This window comes from Pleurodeles waltl, chromosome 7 (genome assembly GCF_031143425.1).
Source record: "Pleurodeles waltl isolate 20211129_DDA chromosome 7, aPleWal1.hap1.20221129, whole genome shotgun sequence".
Taxonomy (NCBI): Eukaryota; Metazoa; Chordata; class Amphibia; order Caudata; family Salamandridae; genus Pleurodeles; species Pleurodeles waltl.
In genome coordinates, this window is record NC_090446.1 from 1,024,553,789 (window position 1) to 1,024,576,959 (window position 23,171).

At 45.1% G+C, this 23,171-nt stretch overlaps 1 protein-coding gene across 1 annotated transcript in view; it reads left to right on the top strand.

Annotated features, from left to right (window-relative positions):
- Positions 1–23,171, top strand: part of LOC138245863 (ATP-binding cassette sub-family A member 9-like) — a 2,236,336-nt gene that overhangs the window by 942,275 nt on the left and 1,270,890 nt on the right. The window lies entirely within an intron of this gene.

Sequence of the window (23,171 nt, forward strand, 5' to 3'; positions counted from 1 at the left end):
AAAAAAACTTTACAGTGGATTCCACAATAAAAATACTTTTTTTTAAAGAAATTTAATAAAGAAAGAAAGATGAAGTAAGGAGGGAAAGAAAGAGAAAGAAAGAAAAGTAAAGAGGGAAGTGTTATAAATGGGGTCTCTGGTTGTCAGTCAGTTTGCAATCTGTCAAAGCAGGGACCCTCACTCTACTCAGGGTAAAGGAGATACACGCTTGGATAACTCTGCTCACCCCCTTGGTAGCTTGGCACAAGCAGTAGGGCTTAACCCAAAGGCAATGTGCAAAGTATTTGTACCAACACACACAGTAATACAGTGCAAACACTACAAAATGGACACCACACAGGTTTAGAAAAATAATAAATATTTATCTAAGCAAAACAAAACCAAAACAACAAAAATCCAACATACACAAGCAAAGTTATGATCTTAGCAAGGTTAAACACTAAAATAGTGGCTAGGAGCACAAATGCTGCAGGTTGGTGCAATCATGACACCATCCCACAATGTGACAACAGTGGCACTGGTTACAGAGACACATAGACCCTCAGATACTGTACCTTAAGCAAAAGTGAAGAATCAGTCCGGTGCACGGAGTTGGGGAGTCAGGCTTCACTGGATCCACTGCGACATCGTTTCTGGTGCTGCGTGACAAAAGGAACGGAGGCATCGATATGAGGCTTTGGGTCCTTACTGTTGAGCAGTGGAGGTGAGGCGGCATCGGTGCGAGGTGTCGGTCCCTTACACCTCCGGCAGGGTCGATGTCTGTTGAGGTCAAGACGCTGTGGGGCAACCTCACAGGGTCGTGATCACTTCAAAGGGTCACAAGTGCTGCAACGGAGTCGGGTGACATGAACCTCGGTGATATGACACTCCGATCCCATGAGCACTCAGGACCTCAGCGGCTAAAGTGACGTGGGCCTGTGTTGTTGGTGGGGTTGTCATGCTTCAGCGAGGTCCACGGCTTCAGGTGCAGCCAGAGTCGTGGATTTCATGCAGTGGCATCCTTGGGAAGGTGCTCGGTGTCGCCTGAAGTCATTTCACTGGGATTTTCACCAGTTTTCACTTCCAGGGGCCCAGGAACTGGAATGGCATTACCTGGCAAGCTAGAGTCTACAGCAAGTGAACTCAGAGACTGGTTGGTGTAGACTTTGCTGTCCCCGAGCCTTCAAAACAGGAGGCAAGCTCAGTCCAAGCCCTTGGAGATACCTCTCAAGCAGGAATATACCACAAAGTCCAGTCTTTGTCCTCTCTCAGGCAAAAGCAGCAACTGCAGGCCAACCCAGCAAAGCACAGTCACAGATAAAGGGGAAGTACTCCTGCTCCAGCTCTCCAGCTTTTCTCCTTGACAGAGGTTCCTCTTGAATCCAGAAGTAATCTAAAAATATGGGGTTTTGGGTCCACTGCTTTTACCCCTTTCTGCCTTTTAAGTAGGCAAACTTCAAAGGGAAGTCTCTGTTGTTCACAAGATCCTGCCTTGCCAAGGCCTGGCCCCAGACATACACCAAGGGGCTGGAGACTGCATTGTGTGAGGACAGGCACAGCACTTTCAAGTGTAAGTGGCCACTCCTCCCTCCAGCCTAGATGGCCCATCATGATATGCAGGTTACACCCAGCACCCTTTGTGTCACTGTCTAGTGGAGATGCACAAACAGCCCAACTGTCAGTCTAACCCAGACAAGGAACCCACAAACAGGCAGAGTCACAGAATGGTTTAAGAAAGAAAATGCCCACTTTCTAAAAGTGGCATTTTCGAACTGACGATGTAAGAATCAAATTTACAAAAGTAGTATTTTTAGTTCAGAGACAACAAACTCGACATTTCTATCTGCTCCCAAAGAGAAACTGCACTTAAAACTATTTAAAGACAGCCCCCAGGTTAACCTACGAGAGGGATAGGCCTTGCAACAGTGAACACCAAAATTGACAGTATTTCACTGTCAGGACATGTAAAACACACCAGTACATGTCCTACCTTTAACATACACTGCTCCCAGCCCATAGGGCTTCCTAGGGCCTATTTTAGGGGTCCTTAAATGTATAAAAAGGGATGGTTTGTGCCTGGCAAGTGAGTACACTTACCAGGAAGAATTGGCAGTTTAAAACTGCACACACAGATACTGCAGTGGTGGGTCTGAGCCATGTTTACAGGGCTACTCATGTGGGTGGCTTGACCAGTGCTGCAGGCCCACTAGTAGCATTTCATTTACAGGGCCTGGGCTCCTCTAGTGCACTTTACTAGTGACTTACTAGTAAATTAAATATTGCAATCATGGAAAAGCCAATCAGCAATACCATTTATACAGAGAACATATGCATTTTAGCACTGGTTAGCAGTGGTAAAGTGTTCGGAGTCCTAAAGCCAACAAAAACTGGTCTAAAAAATAGAAAGAAGAAGTCAAAAAGTTTGGGGATGACCCTGCAAAGAGGGCAAGGTCCAACAGGAAGAAAAGGTAAGAAAGGAAGACAGAATGAAATCTAAAGGAAGAAGGAAACGAAGTGAAGAGGAAGGGAAAGATGGAAGGAAAGAGGAAAGGAAAGTGAAAGAGAAGGAAAGAGATAGAAAGAAAAAGAAAGAAGGATAGAAGGACAGACATAAATAAGGAAAGTGAGAAAGATTGTGAGGAAAGAAAAAATAAGGAAGGGAAGAACTACAGGGGGGGAAACAAAGGAAGAAAAGTAATGAGTGAAGGAAAGAGAAAGAGAAAATTAAACAAAGAGAGAAGGAAAAAATGAAGGAATGAAAAGGAAGGGAAGAAGGAAAGAGGAAGGGAAAATGGAAGGAAAGAGGGATGGGAAGAGAAAGAGAAAGAGAAGGAAAGGCAGAGAATGAGAAAAAAAGCAATAGAAAGAAGGAAAGAGAAAGAAGAAGGAAAAACTAACAGATGGCATTAAGGAAAGTAAGTAAGAGATGATGAGGAAAAATGGAGGAAAGAACTTCAGAAAGAGATAAGAAACGAGAGAGAAAATAAAATGAAAAAATGAAAAAGGGAACGAGCAAAGAAAAGAGAGAAGGAAAGAGGGGAAAAAGGACAAGAAGACAGAAGGAAAAAAGAGAAGGAAAGAAAAAATTTAAGAGAAGGAAAGCAAGAAACAACCAGAAATAAGAAAAGTAAATAGGGAGAGAAAGAGAGATGGAACTAAAGGATGGAAAGAAAAATGGGAAGAAAAATAGAAGTAAAAAGAAAAAAGGAAAAAGAATGAGAAAGAAAGAAAGAAAGAAAGGAAAACAGGAAGAGATCTGTGCGGTGGCTATTGTCATCATAACAGTAGAAGACTGCATCTCCTCATCAGCCTAACTGGGCAAATTCTTATGCCACATCAAAACAACAAAAGAATAGTAGAGAGTGAAGAGAAGAGAGGCAGAAAGGAAGAGAGAAGGAAAGAAGACAATAGAAAAGGAAAGAAAAAAGAAAAAAAGAAAAAGGCGATAAACTAACAGGAAGAAAAAAGGAAATGAAAAAAGAGAAGAAAGAGTAAAAGTATGAGAAAGAAAAACAGAAGGAAATAATGACAGAAAGAGAAGGAAAGAAGAGAGAAGGAGTAAGAATGAAAGAGAAGGAATGAACGAGAAATGAAAAGAGAAGAAAGGAGAGATGACATGAGGAAGGGAATAAGGAAGGGAAGAAAGGTAGGAAGAAAAAAAGAAAGAAATAAGAAGTGGAAGGAACGAAAAAAAGGGAAAGAAAGAAAGGAGAGAAGGAAAGAAGGACAGGAGAGAGGAAGAAAGAGAAAGAAGAAAGATAATGAAGAAAGAAAGACAAGGAAAGAGAGAAAGTAGGAAAAAGTAAGGACAGATGGAATGAAGAAAGAAGAGGACAAAGGAGGGAGTGAGGGGAGGAAAGAAGCAAAGAAGGAAAGTAAGAAAGAGAAGAAAAAAGAAAAGAAGGAAATAAAAAAGGTAAGAGAAGGAAAGAAAGGGAATGATAAGGAATAAGAAGGAATAGAAAGAAAGAAAGAAAGAAAGAAAAAGAAAATGAGAAGGAAAAATGAAACAAGGAACGAAGTAGGGAAAGAATGCAAATGAAAGAAAGAAAGAAAGAAATAAAGAAAGAAAGAAAGAAAAGCAAAACAGAAAGAAGGGAGAAAAAAACAATAGAAAGAATAAAGGAAAGAAAAAGTGAAAGAAAAAGAGAAATGTAAGTGAAAGAGGAGAAAAGAGAAGGAGCATTAATTAAAGAATCAAAGAAGGAACTTAAGAAAGAAGCAAAGAAGAAAGAAAGAAAGAAGGAAGCAATTAGATTAGGAAAGGAAAACAGGAAAAAGGAGAGAAAGAAAAAAGTGAAGCAAAGATAACAATACAGAATTCATGAAAATTCATGAATTTTCATGAATATCGTGTGCTGTGATGCAAAATTATATTAAACCTATAATTTGCCCTTAACACACACCTATATCACACCTTTGGGGTCACGGTACCTTCACCTTCTCCCCTTATGCCACTTTCGATTTGAACTTTCACCCCTGAGGAACGTGTCCTGTGAAATAAAATGGCGGTTGCAAATTTCTAGTCAGGTTGCAGTCAGTCAATTGCAACATTTCTTTTCACACGCCGAGACCAATACCATAGTACTGTTCCCACTGGGCTGACCCGCGGGAACGTTGTAATATCATGTTCATGTCAGTCAACCTGGTGAGAACATCGTAATGCGGTGTGGGGTGAGGCAGCCTTGTTGATGGGAGCCTCATCCCTGCGATATTGGCAGTTGGCTCGTCCAACTGGCAAACTTGTAGTGAGCCCCTTTATTTGTAAAATATATTGTATTACAAAGACTTTTTGATTTTTAATTTTTTATCATATATTTTTTTAATTTATTTTAAGTATTGCATGTACATCTGAGGAAGTACAGCGGTATTCCATACATTTTTGAAACACATAGAAATGTAAAAATATTTGTATCCCACCTATTACCACTTAAAGTGGTAATAGTAAAGAAATAAATATCGAACATAATACTGAACTATATCTGAAGGTGTAACGTGAACACAGCCAAGGTGTACCTAAAAACAACATTGCTGCTGTTAACTTTTGTAAAGGCAGTCATTAGCTAATTACATAATGACTTATCATACCTATGTACCATGGTACTCCAGTGAAATACCATGCAAGTACCGCAGCTACTGATATCACTAAGTTAAAATGCCTCATAACTTGAAAAATGCTTATCCTACTCACCTGTAGTAGCCAAAAGGATCATCTGTGCACCATAATGTGTACTCCTGCCAAATTTCATTCAGATCCGTCCAGCTGTTTTCACATTATGAATAAGGATATAGGGGCATATTTATAATATTGATGGAGGGCTACATTGCAAGCCTTCATGCTGCACTGCCCTGAGTCAAAAGAAAGGGGCAGGAATACAACACAATCCTGTCCTTTTTCTCTGAGCTGGCGCAAAATGCGGGGATGATTGTTTAGATGCAGGAAGGGACACCTTCCTGCACAAAAACAATCATGAGAGGTGTTTTCCCCTTTCTACGTGTGCTGCACAATGCAGCACACATAGAAAAAGGAAAAAACGAGAAAAAGTAAAGGTATTTCTCCATGTTGTCCCCCCGCACCACTTGGGCTTTTTACGCATTTTCAGGTCTACAAATCCTTGTAAATCTGGAAATGGGTCAAAATCCCTGGGTGTTGATTGGGAACACTCACTGCAACACCCATGGAACACATCTTTGACCCAGAGTAAGGCAACGCAGCAACTTGCACTGGGTTGCCTTACTCCATATCTACAAGGCCAGGTAAAGCCACTCAAAGTGGCTTTGCATGGCCTTCTAGATATGGACCTGCAGCCTGTGCCATCAGTGAGTCAAAATAAAGTGCTGCACCGTAGGCGCAAGCCACTTGTAAATATGGCCCATAGTTTATGGGAAATGCATTGGTGCCTAAATTCATCTTGGGCCTCACCCTTTTTTCTTTGCACCCCCTTGACAAATGTCTGTGAAGCTTTGCATACTGCATCAATGTAGAAAGAGAAATATGTCTCTAATTATGCTTTGTTTTAAGTACAGAGTATCCCTCACTTTACCTAATGCTTTAGTACTTCCATTAATAACTATTTCTTGTTTGTAACCCCTGGCTACAAATCTTTCCTACATCTTAGATGTTTCTCATATGAAATCTCATATAAAATCTGCATTTGTATTCTAATTATATCTCTCTCATATGGACTGAGAATAGGGTGTACTGGCAATTAACATCTGTAGATGGTAACTGAGAAACACAGAACCACGTTTGTAGCACTAGGCTTACGAAATAACTTTGAGTACAGAATGAGATTCACCTGCAAGGGAATCTCAACTTAAATATTAATCATTCAATATACTCATGTATTCTTTCAGATTATTTGCCCCTCCTTACCAATTGAAAAGGAGAATACCAATATATCTCACCCATAGTACAGTATTATACTACCATTTTTCAGTCTATTGATCCCAGGCCACAGTTCTTTCTTGGTAGCCCATCATCAGATTAGCAAATGATGGAGACAATAATAAGTGCATTGCTAGTCCACATTTCTGCAACAAAAATATTTCTAAGAATGAATTCCATGATATCAAGGGGCATAACATTGTGTTAAAAGTAGAAGGCTGATCTAGCCTTTAGAATAGGGCAATGGCCTTCAAACTAATCATTTTCTGTACACGGATAAAGGAACACCAAATCCAGTTGGATCAGACGATATTCACTTTTCCAAGGTAAGTAAATAGGAGAGGTATTTAGAGGTTAGTGGGTGGGATACTCTGTCACCAATGTAGAAGATGTCCCATCCCCTATATCACATGTGCCTTATATCCTAACGTGCTTGTAATACCGCAATTGGGTTATCCTCCTCATTCTGACAGCAAAATCTAAATAGGACCACAAGTCAATTAAGAACATATGGAGCATCACATAGATACGTTGGCTGACGGTCTACATAAGGAAGCAAAAATTCATTAAAATAGCTTGCCAAATTTTCAGGCATCCTATGTGCGCCACAGTAGGTCTACCTATACTCTGCATCTTAGGCAGGCGATAAAATGCAGATGTCACATGATGTTTAACTTTTGGGTAGTCAAAGGCAGCCAAAGACAGAACTCAAGCCTTCCACCAATACTCAAGTATTTCTTCAAGTCTCCTCATGCAGTGTAAGGTAGGGTCAAACTTTAATCTGTCATAGAATTTGAAGTCATTAAGTTGCCCATATGCCTCCTGCAAATACAAACCTTTTCCCATAACAAAAATATTGCCCCTTTGTCAGAGGTATTAGTGACTGTATTGGGGACCTTTCTTAATGTCTGCAGTGCATGCCACTGGCTGTTGGTTAAATTGCAATGGCCATTACTCTGATCTTAAGATAAGATTCTAGGTCACTGTTGACCAACATCTCAAAAGGGTTAGTAAACTCATTATTCTGTATAAAAAAAACAGATGTGCCAGATATAATAAGCATTTTGACTGTTGTGATTGCTAAAATGATTTGTCCTGTGTCCAAATCCCATTTTAGGAATCAGAAATGTTTTTCATTATCCTCAAATGGGAAACTGAATGAATATTGCTTCACTATTTGGGAGGGGCATGTTGTTTGCATCCCCACCGAAAACCAAATTGGTATGTAGTGTATCTATGTTTTGCAATCAAAATCTGTTTGCAAAACATTGAGTATTTACCAATAGAAGTGGTAAGTCATTCACAAAAGGGAAGACATACCATTGAAAACCATTCCCATTTTGTGTGTGAAAAAAAGCTTAAGATTTTTTTGTATTTTAAATGCAGCCCGCTTTCCTTAGCAATCGCAGACAAGGTGGTCTGCTGACGTTATGTCACCACCTGTGTTATGGCCTCCAATCGTAATGAGCCACAATCTGCAAACTACTTCTTTTATATCCATGATATAGGTCAAGCTGTGACGCACTACAATGTGACATTTAAAGAACCAGTTCTGAGAAGCTGGGTTGCTGGTTGAGTGGGGTGTTAATCCTGCTCAAGCAACAGCCAAAATCCCTGTCAAGGCGAACCACAAAAGTCATCAAATTAACCTGTGCCGAACCCTATTTTCTTGTCAGAAAAAAGTCAGGCTTCATTTAGAGGCAATGTGTAAAATATTTATGCAGCACACAAATAGTAATAAAGTGCAAACACAACCTAAGACATTTCCCACACCAATTTAGAAAATTGGAGTAGAATTTAATTGACACTAAAACAACAAAAATCTAATTAGTAGAACCAGAGTAATTAAGGACCCTGGAGGGTGGGAGAGAGGCACTCCGATCACTGGCACTGCCAGGCCACCAACAACACACATACACACACTTGACACACCCACCATACACATTATAAAACCCACCCCTTCACATATCACAATCTGTTGCCTCCACAATGCAGAACACAACAAAGGTAGAGCAAACAATAGGAAAGGCATCAATCCACCTCACATAAGCTACACATCCCACATCCGCACAGTACCCCCAAACACATACTTGCACACTAACACACACTTCACTGCATGTCAGTCACTCATCACACTGCGCCTGCAAAATCATCCTCACTTTTTTCCCCATTCCTTCACCTTTAATACACCAACATGTCACCACAACAACACCCACGATTCACTGATGAGGAGTTAAGGTTCATGGTGGATGAAATCATCTGATTAGGGCCACATCTATTTGGAGCCCAAGTCCAGCAGACTACTATAGCTCAGAAAATGGAAATGTGGCAAAGAATAGTCGACAGAGTGAATTTTGTAGGCAGCTACCCGTGCACAAGCGACGACATTAGGAACAGGTGGAGCGACCTCAGATGCAAGATCTATTCCATGGCTGCCAGGCACCAGCCAGCGGTACACAAGACTGGTGGAGGGTCCCACCTCCTCTCCCAAGGCCCATGTCATGGGAGGAGAAGTTCTTGGCCATCCTGCATCCTGAAGGCTTGACAGGAATACCTGGGGAAGTTGAGTCGGGTAAGTCACAACTACAAAATGTGTCCCCCAAATGTATTGTTATGTACGCCCACTGCTCACCTTTACCCACCTACAATGTCACATCCCTCAAAAGCCCAGTGTTCACTTGTCCATAGACCACTGTCTGGTCTCCAACATTTCAATGCGACCCACCTGTAGGGATACCCTACTAGTAAACCAGGTGTACCTCATGGGTTGACAACAATGCAACTCCAAGCAGACACCGTGCTACTATCACCAATACCAGGACACTACATTTCAAAGAATTCCCAACTGTTACAACTCCACATTGGAGTGTACCAACCTGAGGGGCATTTAAATGGATACTGAGTGTGCAAGGCAGGCCAAGACTGCAGTGCTAGGACCAGAAGGCAATGGGAATCTCACTCCACTCAGCAACAAATGTGTACTCACATAATATGACCCTTCTTCCTCTACTCAGCTACTGAACTGTACTCACCAGGGAGGATCCCATCTGTATATTGTAGGGGAGGACATGCCAAGATAGCAATGATAAGGCCAGAGGGCACTGGGTATGTCACTGCACTCAGACACAAATGTGTACTCACCTACTTTGACCCTTCTCCCTCCACTCAGCCACTGATCTGTACTCACCTGAGAGGATCCCATGTGTATACTTTGGTGGGGGGGGGGTGGTCAGGCCAGGACACCAATGCTAGGGCAAGAAGGCACTGGGTTTGTCACTCCACTCAGCCAGACATGTGTACTCACCCACTATGACCCTTGTCCCTCTACTCAGCTACTGAAGTGTAGTCACCTGAGAGGATCCCATCTGTATACTGTTGGGTAGGACATGCCAAGACAGCAATGCTAAAGCCAGAATCCCCGAGTGTGTCACTCCACTCAGCCACAAATGTGTACTCACTTACTATGACCCTTCTTCCTCCGCTCAGCTACTGAACTGTACTTACCTGAGCGGATCCCATCTGTATACTGTGGGGGGAAGACAGGCCAAAACAGCAATGCTAAGGCCAGAAGGAACTGTGAATCTTGCTCCAATTAGCCACATATATGTAAGCACCTACTATGATCCCTCTCTCTCCACTCAGCTACTGAACTGTACTCACCTGAGAGGATCCCATCTGTTCACTCTGGGTGGAGGACTGGTGAAGACAGCAATGCTAAGGCCAGAGGGCACTGCCTACCCAAAGCAAAATTCCTGTCAAATGTGCATTTACAAACATTCTCCCACTCACAATAAAAATGTACGCAACTGAGAGCATGACTCATGTATGCTATATGTAGTAGTTGGTATAACAGTACTTGAAAGCCTAGGAGGGCCAGTACTTGAAATTCCAATGACCAGGCCAATGTCCACAATGACATTGTGTTACTGTCTATCAGATTACTAATGACGTTTACCTTCCTGGGAGGGAACAACTGACAGATCATGTTACCCTCTGGGATGTGCCTAACCAACTAGATCCATCTTGAATAGATAGGGCAAGATGAAAATTGTGTGGACAAGGACAGCCCAACCTGTGTGCAACATCACTGACAGACATACAAAGGTACCAAGATGCCTCATCTAAATGCATACATACAAATACACAATGTACTGGCCACTTTTTGACAAGTAACATGTTCAGCTACATGGTCCTGGGTCTGCAAGCATGACTGACTACTAGGTCCCAAGATGACCTAAGCTACATCACACACAGCCACTGAGTGTACTGCACTGCTTGAATAATATGAGTCCATGAACAGTCACCCAAGGATCAAGATACTCACATAACCTTTAGCAAGGTGATTCAAAATACAATATATCATCACCTCAAATGTCAGGTCCATACAATTGTTAGCAGGTGTGCCTCTCATGTAAAGGGAGAAATGCAAGGGCAATGCGTATTTGCCATGAAACTAATGTCAGTGTAAACTGATGGATGTAAATGTCACAATACAACCGGTACCATCCTTTCAATCACTTCAACAGGTCTATCTGTAATTGAAAAAAGATTGCCACTCCCCCCCGGTGAAGCCCTCAGTGAGGATACAACTCCTGGACTTGTGGACATTGAGGACAGCGCTGGCCCATCTGGGGAACCTGGTCAGATGACAACAGTCAGCCTCACCCTGACCACATTGACTTGTCCCATCCCTTTTGCATCAACATCTCAGGCAACCAGTCGCCCCTAAGCCTGTCTCCGGTGGACAGATTCCACCATTATGTGCTCCCCAGTCCAGGTACCTGAGTTTCATCTGGACACATTGGACAATGATAGACGTGGACCCAGTGGAAGGAGGCAAACTGTGCCAAGGGCCCAAGCAGATGGGGGTAGTGTGTGTGGGAGAGATGGTGTGGGCCAGCGGAATGAGGTTGCTGTGGATGGGTCTGGCCAGGCCACCATTACCCACTTCTTGGGAACATACCAACAGTCCCAAAGCATGATAGGCTAGGCACTTGCTGACTGAACTCAGGGAGATCAAGCATCTGCAGAGGGATTACCATCAAGACATGTTACAACAGTGGGAGGCCCACAATGCCACCTTGGCCTCCATAAAAGGGGTGCTGGGGAGCATCAACATCACCCTGAACAGCGATAGGGGACAATAAAACACATCCTTCACTGGCCCTGTAACATCAGCCCCTTCAACATCTGGGGCAGCCAGTGGAAGGGAGGCCCTGCTGGGGGGGGGGGGTAGAACCTTCCTCAGACACCCCTGCCTCTGTAGGTGAAGAGCCATCCCGAAAGCCGGGACGTCCACCCAAGCACCCAGGAGGTGTGGATGCAAAGACCTCAACCACTGCCAGGAAGTAACCTCTTTCTAATTAAACTCCTACATGTGCCACAGATTCCCTTTGTTGACTGTCCTACAAACACTTTCCATTTCCCCAGATAGATGGGCACTGGACTTTGGGCTTCAGATGCGGCGGCAGCTGCCCTAATGATTACATCCATCATGACTGTTCCCTACACTGTTTGTGTTTGTTTATTTCTCATTACTTTACACCTTTTACTTACGGACTCTTGTAAATAAGCGCAATGATCACTCTCTCTATGTCCAGTAATGTTATTTGGGAAATCTTTTGGGATGCACGATGTGAAAAGCATGTGATGTTAATGAGGCACACGTGAGAATGTCAATCTAAGGAGGGGCAGATCACATGCGGGGTCAGGATGAGTATCACTACCAACACAAAAACACAAGTGGTCTGTCACCCCAAAATTATTTATTTGCACTGTATAGCCTATAGGGTGCAAATATGTCTAGACTGTAATAGCCAAGAATGACCAAACATTGATTCACTTGTATAGATATACCAAAGTTCTGTCCACAGGAACATAGAAAAAAGGGCAGTGTCAGACCTTGTACCATAGGAAAGGCAAACAGATAGATAGATAGTGTCCCCAGCATGATCCTTATCCCGTACCACGTCCATGTCTATCCAACTTGACATACCCCATAATACACAGAGAACAGTACAATGGTCCCTAGTCAGAGGCCCATCCCGTTACAATGGTTATGCATCCACTGCCATGTTGATGAGAAAAGGCCTCTTTTTGACAGGGTTAGCCCCCACATTTTGCCTGAAGTATGATGTAGCATAGAAATTGTAGTGCCCAGGGCCCCTGCTAACCAGGTTCCCTGGGCCAGAGCTCTTTCCTCAAAACTGTTGTGATGGATTGGCACAAGTGAATACACTTTTAGCTACACACTATAAGTCCCCAGTAAAAGGTGCTTAGGTACCCAGGGCATTGGTTACTGCCCTTGGGGGCAGTAGCACTGATTGTGCCACCCTCTAGGGCTATACATCCAGATGCACTAAGCACTGCAATTGCAGGGTGAGTGTCCTGGTGCAAACCTAAAACACAAACTCAACAAGGCACACAGCCTGTGTGCCCTGTCCACCATACACTGCATTTACTATGGGGAGGACACCCCTCTGGCAGGCTTTACAGCCCTAATTCAGGGTGCACCATATTATATGTGAGGACATAGCTGCATGAGCAATATGCTCCTAGTGTGTCCTTGCCAAACCTGGGACATAGTGAGTGAACTGAACAGCCATTTTAATACATGTGGTGGACACTGGTCAACACAAGTTTCCCAGCTACACAATGGCAACTCTGAACCCTGGGTTGTTTGGTATCAAACAATTCAGAATGATAAATCCAAACTTGTACCAGTATTGGATTTATCCCTAATTGTACCCAGGGGTCACCTTAGAGGTGTCCCTGCAAAAGGTAACTACCCTGGCATAGTTGTTGACTGGTTGCCACCTCCAGACACCCCATCTACAAACCTTGGGGTAGAACCCTGTCCCTCTGGTTTGTAAAACAATGCCCTTCCTGGCTGGAGGAGCTAACAACCCCTACCTCAGGAATGTGCACTGCCCTGGTGGGGAGCGCCAAAGCGCTTAGCGCCTTTGAATCTCAACCCCCAGTCCTGCTGCTAGCAGGAGATGGTCAGCCCCTTTGCAACCCTCACCTTTGGCGGGAGTGAAGGCGGGAAACCACACAAGGAGGAATGGCCCCACTTGGCATGCATAACCCCTTAGGTGTTGCCTGCGAGGTGGACACTCCATTTTATTTTCCTCTATCTTGGATGGAAGGAAAATAGCCAATCTGGGATAGGGAAGTGACCCTTCCTACAGGAAGTGGCCACTGTAATGGGTGTAGCCACTCCGTGGTAATTGTCCCAATGGACACTACCAGGTTCCCCCAAAATGCCCACTAAATTCAGTATTTAGTGGGAAACCCTATACCAAAATACAGATTCGAAGGACACAAAGAAGACCAGTACAAAGAAGATCCAAGGCACGAGAACTGTGGACCTGCTGCACCAAGAAAAGGTGCCAAACCCTGCCTGCCACAACCAGGACCCGCCACTCGCCGCTGCAGAGCTACTGGACAGGTGGACTGACCTCAGAAACCCCAGAAGACCTTCAGGCTTCATCATTTACCCAAGAACTCCATCCAAATTGGAGGTACCACTCTGCAACAAAGCAAGAACCAGCAACCCAGTGAGGGTCACTTCAATGACTGGCCACAAACTCCTGAACCAGAAGTTGCAGATGGACCCAACAAAACTTCAACGACCAAGAGGAAAACCATACAAGTGTGCTAAGTTTGGTGGCACTGCGCCCTACAGTACTGGTCAGCTGACATTGGACTCTAGGACTCTAGGAAAACCAACTCACCCAGAGCTGAAAAAGGACCAGAAGGAAGCCCCAGTCTGGGCACTTTAGGAACACCCTGGACCTCCCTCCAGAGTGCCCTGTTGTCCTGTAAATGAGCCTCAAATTGACTTATCTTCAGATTAAAAGGGCATCCTTTTGCACAGCTCCTGGCTCACAGATTCGCTCTGCACCCGGCCGTCCTGTGCAGAACCTGCTGTGCCCTAAGGTTCCCTCACCTCTTGGGACTTCAACACTCCAAGGGGGCCCCCAGGAACCACCTTTAAAGTACCTGCACTGACTTTTTCCAAGTGGTCCCCCTCCGTGGCCCTGCGCCAGCTCCAAGAGGCTTTCCAACACTGCTTCCGCTGGAAGCAGGAGTCACTCGAACTTCTCCAGCTGGCACAGTGTGCCCAATGATGACCTTGACCAACCTGAAAAAGTGGAACTTGGTAAAGCAACTGTGTGATTTTATATGTATTTTTAAAGATGACTTTCCATTGATTCCTACGGTGCGTAATTACGGACAAAAAGCTTAACTTTATTAAAACTTCAAAAATTCATAATTTAAAAAGTACTTACCCAATTCTGATGATTTTGGTCTTAAAATTTACAAACAAATGTTAAGTATTTTTATGAATTGGTCTCGAGTTATTCCTTTGAATGTGTGAGTTGGATGATTGATACTGTGAGTACAACAAATGCTTTGCACTTCTCCAAGATTGGCCTAACTTCTTGACCAGACTACCACAAAAATTAGAGCATTAGGTGGTCTAGTTTTTACCTCTGTAAACCAATGTGTGGTTGCTGGACCCCTGCACAGTGTGCCTAGCTTTGCACACTACATAGAAGGCCAGCTCCCTACAATATCACACACCTATGTCAGTGTATAGGCTCAGCCACAGTGGCCTGCAATGTGGAAACACATTGACACCTACATACAGGGCATTTAGTAACATTGTCAACACAATGTGAAGGGAGAATGCAAGGACTGGCCACAATGACATGTCACAAGGGCACATGACTACACACATGAGACCATTGGATATACATACCAGGGTAAACAAGTCCTTTCTCAAGCTCAGGTAACTCTCCTCCCACTGTCCAGGCAGCCTGGGCATGAGCAACCCAAATTTGTATTAAACAGTACCTAGATCCATTTCATGGCCCAGTCACATGTCAGACTAGACACTTTCACCTGCCAATGACACAATTTTGAAATGTCCACTTGAGGATGGCATGGGGATGAGACCTGGGAAGAAAAAGTCACATACAAGGCCTGACTAGGCCAATACTCAAAATCCCCCAGAACTTAATTTATCTAGTTACTGACGCATCAACATTTTTTGTGTAATTGCTTTATATGCCTCTAAAATGGCAGATGCCTGACCTACTCCACTGGACAATTGGAACCGCCTTTGACCACCGGCGGAAGACGTCATGCCAGTAGGTAGATACTACAGTGGCGGACACTGCCATAGGATAACATTGCTGCCTGTGGTGCTCTTGGGCCAATGGCAGTGTCTGCTGGAGGTCGGTCGTCTACGTGGATGGCGTCACTACCATTTTCTGCAGATTCCCTCACTTGACTCCTGACACTACTGCCAGCAAGACCTCCATCTCCTGCACTGCCGTGTACTGCCTCTAGGAGCAATCATGCTGAGTCTAAAAGGTGATTGGGCCCCTGCCTTGTCACCAGAAGAGCTGGAGAAGCTGGTGGAGGAGGTCCCCCCCGTGTGGACAGCTCTATGGTGCATCAGAGGAGCAGGTGAGTGAACCTTGTGCACACTTTCCATCTACCTCTACCTATCTCAGCTTTCATTAGCCTGTGTATGAGCCCAGTTAGTGAGCTGGTGTCTGCAAAGACCTATTAAGTGCTGTAAATGTGTATGGATGGTTGATTGAATGGGCAGGTATCCTTGCCAAGTTAATGTTTTGAAGTTATTAGAAAATGTGATGAATAGAGTGTTCCCTGACCCAAGCTGCGTTGGAAGCACATGGCTAGATGAGTTGCCATGGCAGCCATCCACTTTGAAAATATATCAGAATAGGTCTGTAAAGTGTAAAGTGTATTCACATGTGGTTGCATGGCAGCAGGGGGGTTGATGACATGTCATGTGTGTGGGTTGAGTGCCATCTGTGTGTACACTGTTTACACATTGGTCTGTGGCCACATGTGGCCTTTTTGGACTGTTGCAGTGAAGCCAGGTATTGACTCACTAGGGCCCTCAGATTCTGACATAGGCATGCATTGTAAAATGGCAGTGGCCTACATAATTAACTCTTTTGCATGTGATTAGTAGGACATGGTATGATTTGTAGGTCTGTCTGCTCTGCCTGCCGATAATAGTGCCTGTGTATGTTTGCCCACTGGAAAACTTGAGATGTGTCCTGGTATCGGTTCGCCTTTTACCTTGCAATTGTGACACTGTGGTCACTTCCAGATTCCCTGGACAATATGTGATGGTGTAATTTCATGCCTCTCTGCCTATCCATAGCTTCTTAGTCCAGTATCCACTCATCAACTTGGCATTTGCATTGGGGACAGGCTCATCATATGTGTTGAATCTGCTCATTTCTTATTTTGGCAACATGTGTTACATAGCCCTATTGTCTCTACCTTACAGCACTTCAATCTCAGACATTGCACATATGCAAACAATGTGCTGTTGTGTAATGTGCACTGATGGTGGAATTTATGCTTATGAAGTTGGACACATACAATGCAGGGCCAGGTATTTACCAATAGTGCCACAGTTTCGGGGTCCACACATGTGTGGATGTATGTAGCTACTGGTTGAAGTGACACTGAAAACCCCCACCCCCTGAACTAGCATGTGACTGCATCTGCCTCAGCACATGTGCACACACGGAGACGATTGCCTCTGTGTATGCTCCACCTGTCACTCCCTTCAATGTGTTCAGTGCACAATGGGTCTTTCAGTAGGTCTGTTGTTACATCTCATGACTTTTAGCAGCATGTGACATTAGGAGCTTATGTTTCTTCTTGTGCATTGTTTAGCATGAGCTGTAACTAACACTTGCCATTTTATGGGTTGTGTTCCATCTACCAGCAAATCATTTTCAGCTGCTCATGTCATAATTCACTAAAGTTAAAGTTGTGGCAACTGGTGAGTGGAGGACCTGAGCTGTGAGGTGTCTATTGCACCCAAATGGGGAGTATTTGCAGTCATGTCGCTGTGCACAATGACTGCTATGTGCCACAGGAGATCTGGAAGGTTAAGACATGATTTTTCTAGATTGGTACAGAGATGTGTTTGTGACTCTGACATTTTTTCATTGGACCTGTGGACATTATTATAATTTGTCTTGTGTTTATGCATCCATGCAAGTCAACGCCCATCAGAAGAAAGGGATATGGAGAGCCATCACCAAGAAGGTGTGGACCCTGGGGGTCTACAACCTGCGGACCGCCCACTGTCGAAAGAAGTGGGAGGACCTGAAGCACTAGGCCTGGAAGACCATGGAGGCCTAGCTGGGGATGTTCTCCCAACGGGGACGGGGTGCCCGTCAGACAATGACCCCCCCCAATGCCCCACATTTTGCTGGTGGCCTATCTGGCCTTTGATGGGCGTTTGAGGGCAGCACAGCAGCCACAAGGGGGTAAGTACATATATGTATGACATGCTCACCCCTTTCCCAAGTGATTGGGTGAGGGAGATGCTGCCCCCCCTGACAATGTAGCATGTGCCATGTGTCACATATTTTCTGGCATCCTATTTTTGGAGAAAGCCCATGTATTTCCAACAAGTGTGCTCATCCTTTAGGCAATAGGGCCTAGGACTATACTATGGTTAACCCTCAGTTAAAATGTCCAGCAGTGAGCACATATGTCAGTGTGAGGTGTCCAGCAAAGTGTAGCAAAAATCCTGCTGAATGTAGCTTTGCAAACAGGAACCACTCCAGACAATTGTCACAGTCCAAAGGTAAGTAAGATGTTGGCCACTGTCCTCTATCATATCTCTGAGGGTATGTGTAGGTTAACAGCTGCATACCAGGGTCAGGTTTTCTCCATTGTATGTTGTGTGCCCATGCATCATAGCAGTCTGTGATGCATGGGTGACCATCATACATGTGACATGCCTTACATGGCAAATGTCTTGGCAGCTGGAGCAAGGGACTTTCCCTTGGTAAGTGGGGAATGTGCATTGTCATGGGTGATGTGTCATCGGTGTAGCCAACATGCCTGGTGGCACCGTATCTGCATCTGGTCTTTTTCCAATACGCTACATATCTATGTATGAGATGTAGGCATGTGGTAACCATGGAGATGGCATGATATCCCAGTTCTCTCACATATGTCTCCATGGGGTCCTGTTGTAGTCATGATACATCTGCAATGGTTGTCCTTTTGCTGTGATGTGCCAGACAGAACTGTATTGCCATCATATGTAGTGAAACAGATGTATTCATGCCTTATAGTATGTTGTTAGTTATGTGTAACAGCAGTAGGCATGATGGACATGACAGCCAGGAGCAGGGTGTTGATCCACTTGATAATGATTTATACACCTGGGGGCATATTTATACCCCGTTTGCGCTGAATTAGTGTCAAACTTAAATCCATATTTATATTTTGGTGCTAGACATGTGTACCGTTTAATTATTGTAGTTAAGGTCATTTTTTGCCTGCGGAAAACTACCTTGAGTCAATGAGATGCAAGGTAGGCGTTCACGGGCTAAAAATGACTCAAAGGCCATAGCGCATCATTTATCCTCCGGTGCAAAAAATGGTGCACAGAGGGAGGCGGGCCTAAATAATGGGCTAAGCCCTGGGTCAGGGCAGGCATTAGGGGACCTGTGGGCCCATTTCCATGGTGGAACACCATGGAATAAGGCCACAGGTGCCCTCCCTAGGCCCCAGCGACACCCACACCAATGGGACAGCGGAGGATTGGGGGCCCCATCCTAGGTAAGTACAGGTAAGTAGAGGTAAGTATTTACCTAACTTGGGCCCCCCTAAATGACACTGTGCCCAATGGCCAGGCCCAGGGGACCTAGGTCCCCTGGGCCTGGCCATTGGGCTGGGGGGCATGACTCCTGTCTTTACTTAGACAGGAGTTATGTCCATGGGGATTGTGCATCTAACAATGGTGCTAGTCAGGTTAGAGTCAATATGTTGACTCTAACCTGACTAGCGCCATTCTTTCATGCACAACCTCCAGTTTTCCCTACGCCTCCGCCACCCGGTTAGAATAATGTATTTTGACGCTTCGGCCTTAATCAATCAGTCAATCAATCAGTGTATTTGTAGAGCGCAGTACCACCTGTGAGGGTCTCAAGGGTCTCAAGGCGCTGGGGGGGGATGCTGCTACTGCTCAAATAGCCAGGTTTTGAGCCGCTTCCTGAAAGTCAGCAGGTGTTCGGTCTGTCGTAGTGGCAAGGGAAGGGTGTTCCAGGTCTTGGCGGTGAGGTGGGGGAAGGATCTGCCTCTTCGGATGCAGGGGATGGTGGTGAGGTCGGCTTAGTGGAGTTGACGGAACGGGGTGTAGAAGGTGAGTCATCTGTTGATGTAGGCTGGACTGGTGTTGTGGAGCACCTTGTGTGCATGGGTGAGGAGCTTGAAGGTTATCCTTTTGTTGACGGGGAGCCAGTGTAGGTCTCTCAGAAGGGGAGTGATGTGGCTGTGGCGGTGAGCATCGAGGATCAGGTGTGCGGAGGCGTTTTGTATGCCTTAGCGCCGGCTTGCACCATTCCTTAAATATGGCACCAGGCTGGCGCTCTGGAATGACGCTAGCTGGCGCTATACTTTTTGATGCAAGGCTGCGCTAACACACGTTTGCGTCAAATAGTATAAATCAGGGCCCTGATGTGGTGTGATGTTTGTGGGTCCCCAGAACTTATATGTTGTTTGGGAAGTGTGCCCTGACTTTATGGATGCATCATGGAATGATTTGTAGTGATGTCAGCTTGACATGTTTTTTGGGTCAGGGATTTCCCCACTGACAAATGCCATCCTTATCATGTCTGTGATGTGGCTAATGTTATTGTTTATCATAGTAAAACAATATGGTGTCCTCCGGATAGTGATTGCAAGGTCTGTGTCCCTCCTTCCTACACAGTAGTGTTATCTACCATAGTCACACTCAGGAGTGCAGATGGAAATGGATGGGGGAAGTTTTAGGGTCTATCCTGGGTCTTACTAGACCATTTATGTGTGTATTCAGGAGACATCTCTCCATGAGCTATGAGACCTGACATCCATGTAGTTTTGTGAATCTTCAGATATCTGCCACATCTGAGTGGGCTGTGCAAACACCAGCCTTGACTCACTTTGGTAAGGTGTGACTTGTGGAGCTCTACGTTGTTGTTTTGTTTCCCAAGTAAAATGGATTTTTTCAAGTAAAATGGATGTTTCCATGTCACCTATTCCAGGTATGTCATAATTTAAACAATGTTGATTGCCTTCCCTTAGCACCATCAGTTGTCCAGAAGACATCTTATCAGTGCAATGTAGATGTATGCATAGGCTTGTGTCAGTGTATTTGTTAGTGCACCTTGCAGAGGGATCAATAGTTTGGCTACTGGTTCTATGTGGTGTGCTGGATGTTGCACACGTTTGTTATGGAGTGGTCACATAATTGTGGTAAGGTTGGTGTACTAGCTAGACTTCATCCATGCCATTATAGTTATGTGACACCATATTTTGCTAATGAGTTTCCTTTGGGATGCTGGCATGAATGGCTTTGTATTGGTACATAATGGTGCCACATAGCTGTCACTTCATGCAGGGAGTGCATTGACATGATGGTATTTTTGGCCTCACTGATTTTTTATTGCACTGTCTTCATGTTGATGTCATAACCTTAATTTTCTTTTTCTGGCAGCATCAGCACAGGACCACTGACAGTGAGGGACCCAGTGACACAGAAGGCGCGGGGAGTGCCACAGGGAAACCAGATCAACATCTTCATCCACAGAATCTTCCTCCAGTTGCCACTCTCTAGTGGTGACAGACCCATTGTGAACCACCCTAGTACCATCTTTGTCTACCACCCCCCATTCTATCACCACCCTCCCTGTTGTTCCCCACCCAGTTTGCCGAGCTTGCTCACCCAAGAGGGTGGGAGTCGACATTGCCACGTGCACTCTGCCTCAGCCCCTGTTAGCCCTGTTGCCCTCAGTGAGGAGGCTATTGACCTCCTGAGATCTATCTCTTTGAGTCAGACGGCCATTTTGAATGCCATCCAGGGACTGGCAGGCCAGATCCAACAAAGCAATGCGTTCCTGGAGGGCATTCACTGTGCAATCTCTGGCCTACAGAGATCATTTCAGGCGCTGGCCCCCACACTGACAGCAGCCAGTCACTCCTTTGTCTTCCATCCCCCCTCCACCTTCCACTTCCCAGGCCAAATCCCCCCTTCCCCAACCCACCCAAAGCACACAGACAGACTTGCATGCACCCACCTCAACAGACACAGGTAGCGCCAACAAACACGAGCACTACAAGACAGACCACTGGCATGCACAAAAACAACATCCACATGCAGACACATCAACAGTCCCAACTTCCCCTGTTGCCCCCCCCCGGCATCTCACACACAACATCTGGCACACTTGCAGACACTGCACCAACAGTCAGAGATCGAGCCACAAAACCTGTCATACCTGCAGACACCCTACCACAGAGACACCTACATCTAGCACATCCACCATACCTGCAGTCACCGACCCCAACAGACACCCTCCCACCTACCACAGCATCCCCTAGCACCTTTATCCCCCTCAACCCTAAACACGAAACCGCCCTCACTCACCCACCAAACAGACACCCACCACACACAAGCACACCTCCCACAAACACGCACCCAAGACCGTAACCCCGACATGTCATACAGCCCCTCCCTCAACCTCCAAGTCCCATCCCCCTTCTGATGACCATCCCTGTGTGTCTAAAAAATTGCTCCTTTGTGATCTTGACCTTACCCTTGTTCTTCCCACCGTACCACCCCCAAATGTTCAGTTACCCTCCCCAAGGCCAACCCTTCTGCCTCCAAGTTCTCCTCTGCCCCCCCACGGGTACCCATGCCCCTCCCCCTGCCAAGAAGTCCACCCCTAAGAAGGTCTCCCCCCTCCCAAGGCCAAACCAAAAATCCCCCCTCTGAAACCCAATCCCACGCCCACCCCCTGTCGCGCAAGCTCTCATTATCCTAATGAGACTACTGGATTTTGAGCAGCAAGAACGTCCACAGTGTGGAGGACTGAGTCTGACCCATGGTGGATGGCGCTTGTCGCTCCAAATCCGGGATTTGCTCCGGCTAACTAGCAGTGCCTCATCTCTCCCAAATGATAGAGACAATTGGGCAGCTGAGCGCATGACATATCGGTACTTCTCAGGGAAGTCGTGGTCACTCAGGTCACAACCGGTTCTCTCATACACAGTGCGGTCTCATATATAAATGACAATAAAGGCAGTATAAGTTTTAAAGATTGTTTTAATAAAACAACTGCATTTTGGATAGCAAAGCGTGAGCTGCAATAACCAGAACTACACAACACAGTAATATTGAAATAGTAACAATGAGAATGAAAAACAAGAATAAGGCTATCATACTGCCGCTAGAATCAATGGATTATTCTCTCTCTAAGTTATATTTCGAGCACAGCATGTTAAGCTCTAAGCCCGCCTTTCAGGTTCCCCCGGGAGGACATCAACCCTCACATCTGAGCAAAGGCCTGTAATCAGCATCTGCAACGGGGCATTCATCATACAGTTGTGGTTCCCTGGCTGAACTCCCTCTTGACGTGTACTAGGACTAGAAAGTGTTTTTATAACTAACACAGCAGATGGTCGAGGAAAACGTCCCTACGCAAGGATGTGTATTTTCTACGAATGTTGGAGACTAAACTTCTACCACGTTTACCAGCAATGTACCAGACTGTAGCCTTGACTGAAGCACAGGGCGATCAAGAATGCATTGTTTGAGAACACAGTGCTGAACTAAGCTAAACAGTTTCATAGAAGAAATTAAAACAAGACCGTAAAAACTGGTTATTGTAAAATAACAGTGGGAAGCTGAATAAAATAGATCTAGGGCAAAGTGCACAGCGGCCTACTATGTTAAACTAAC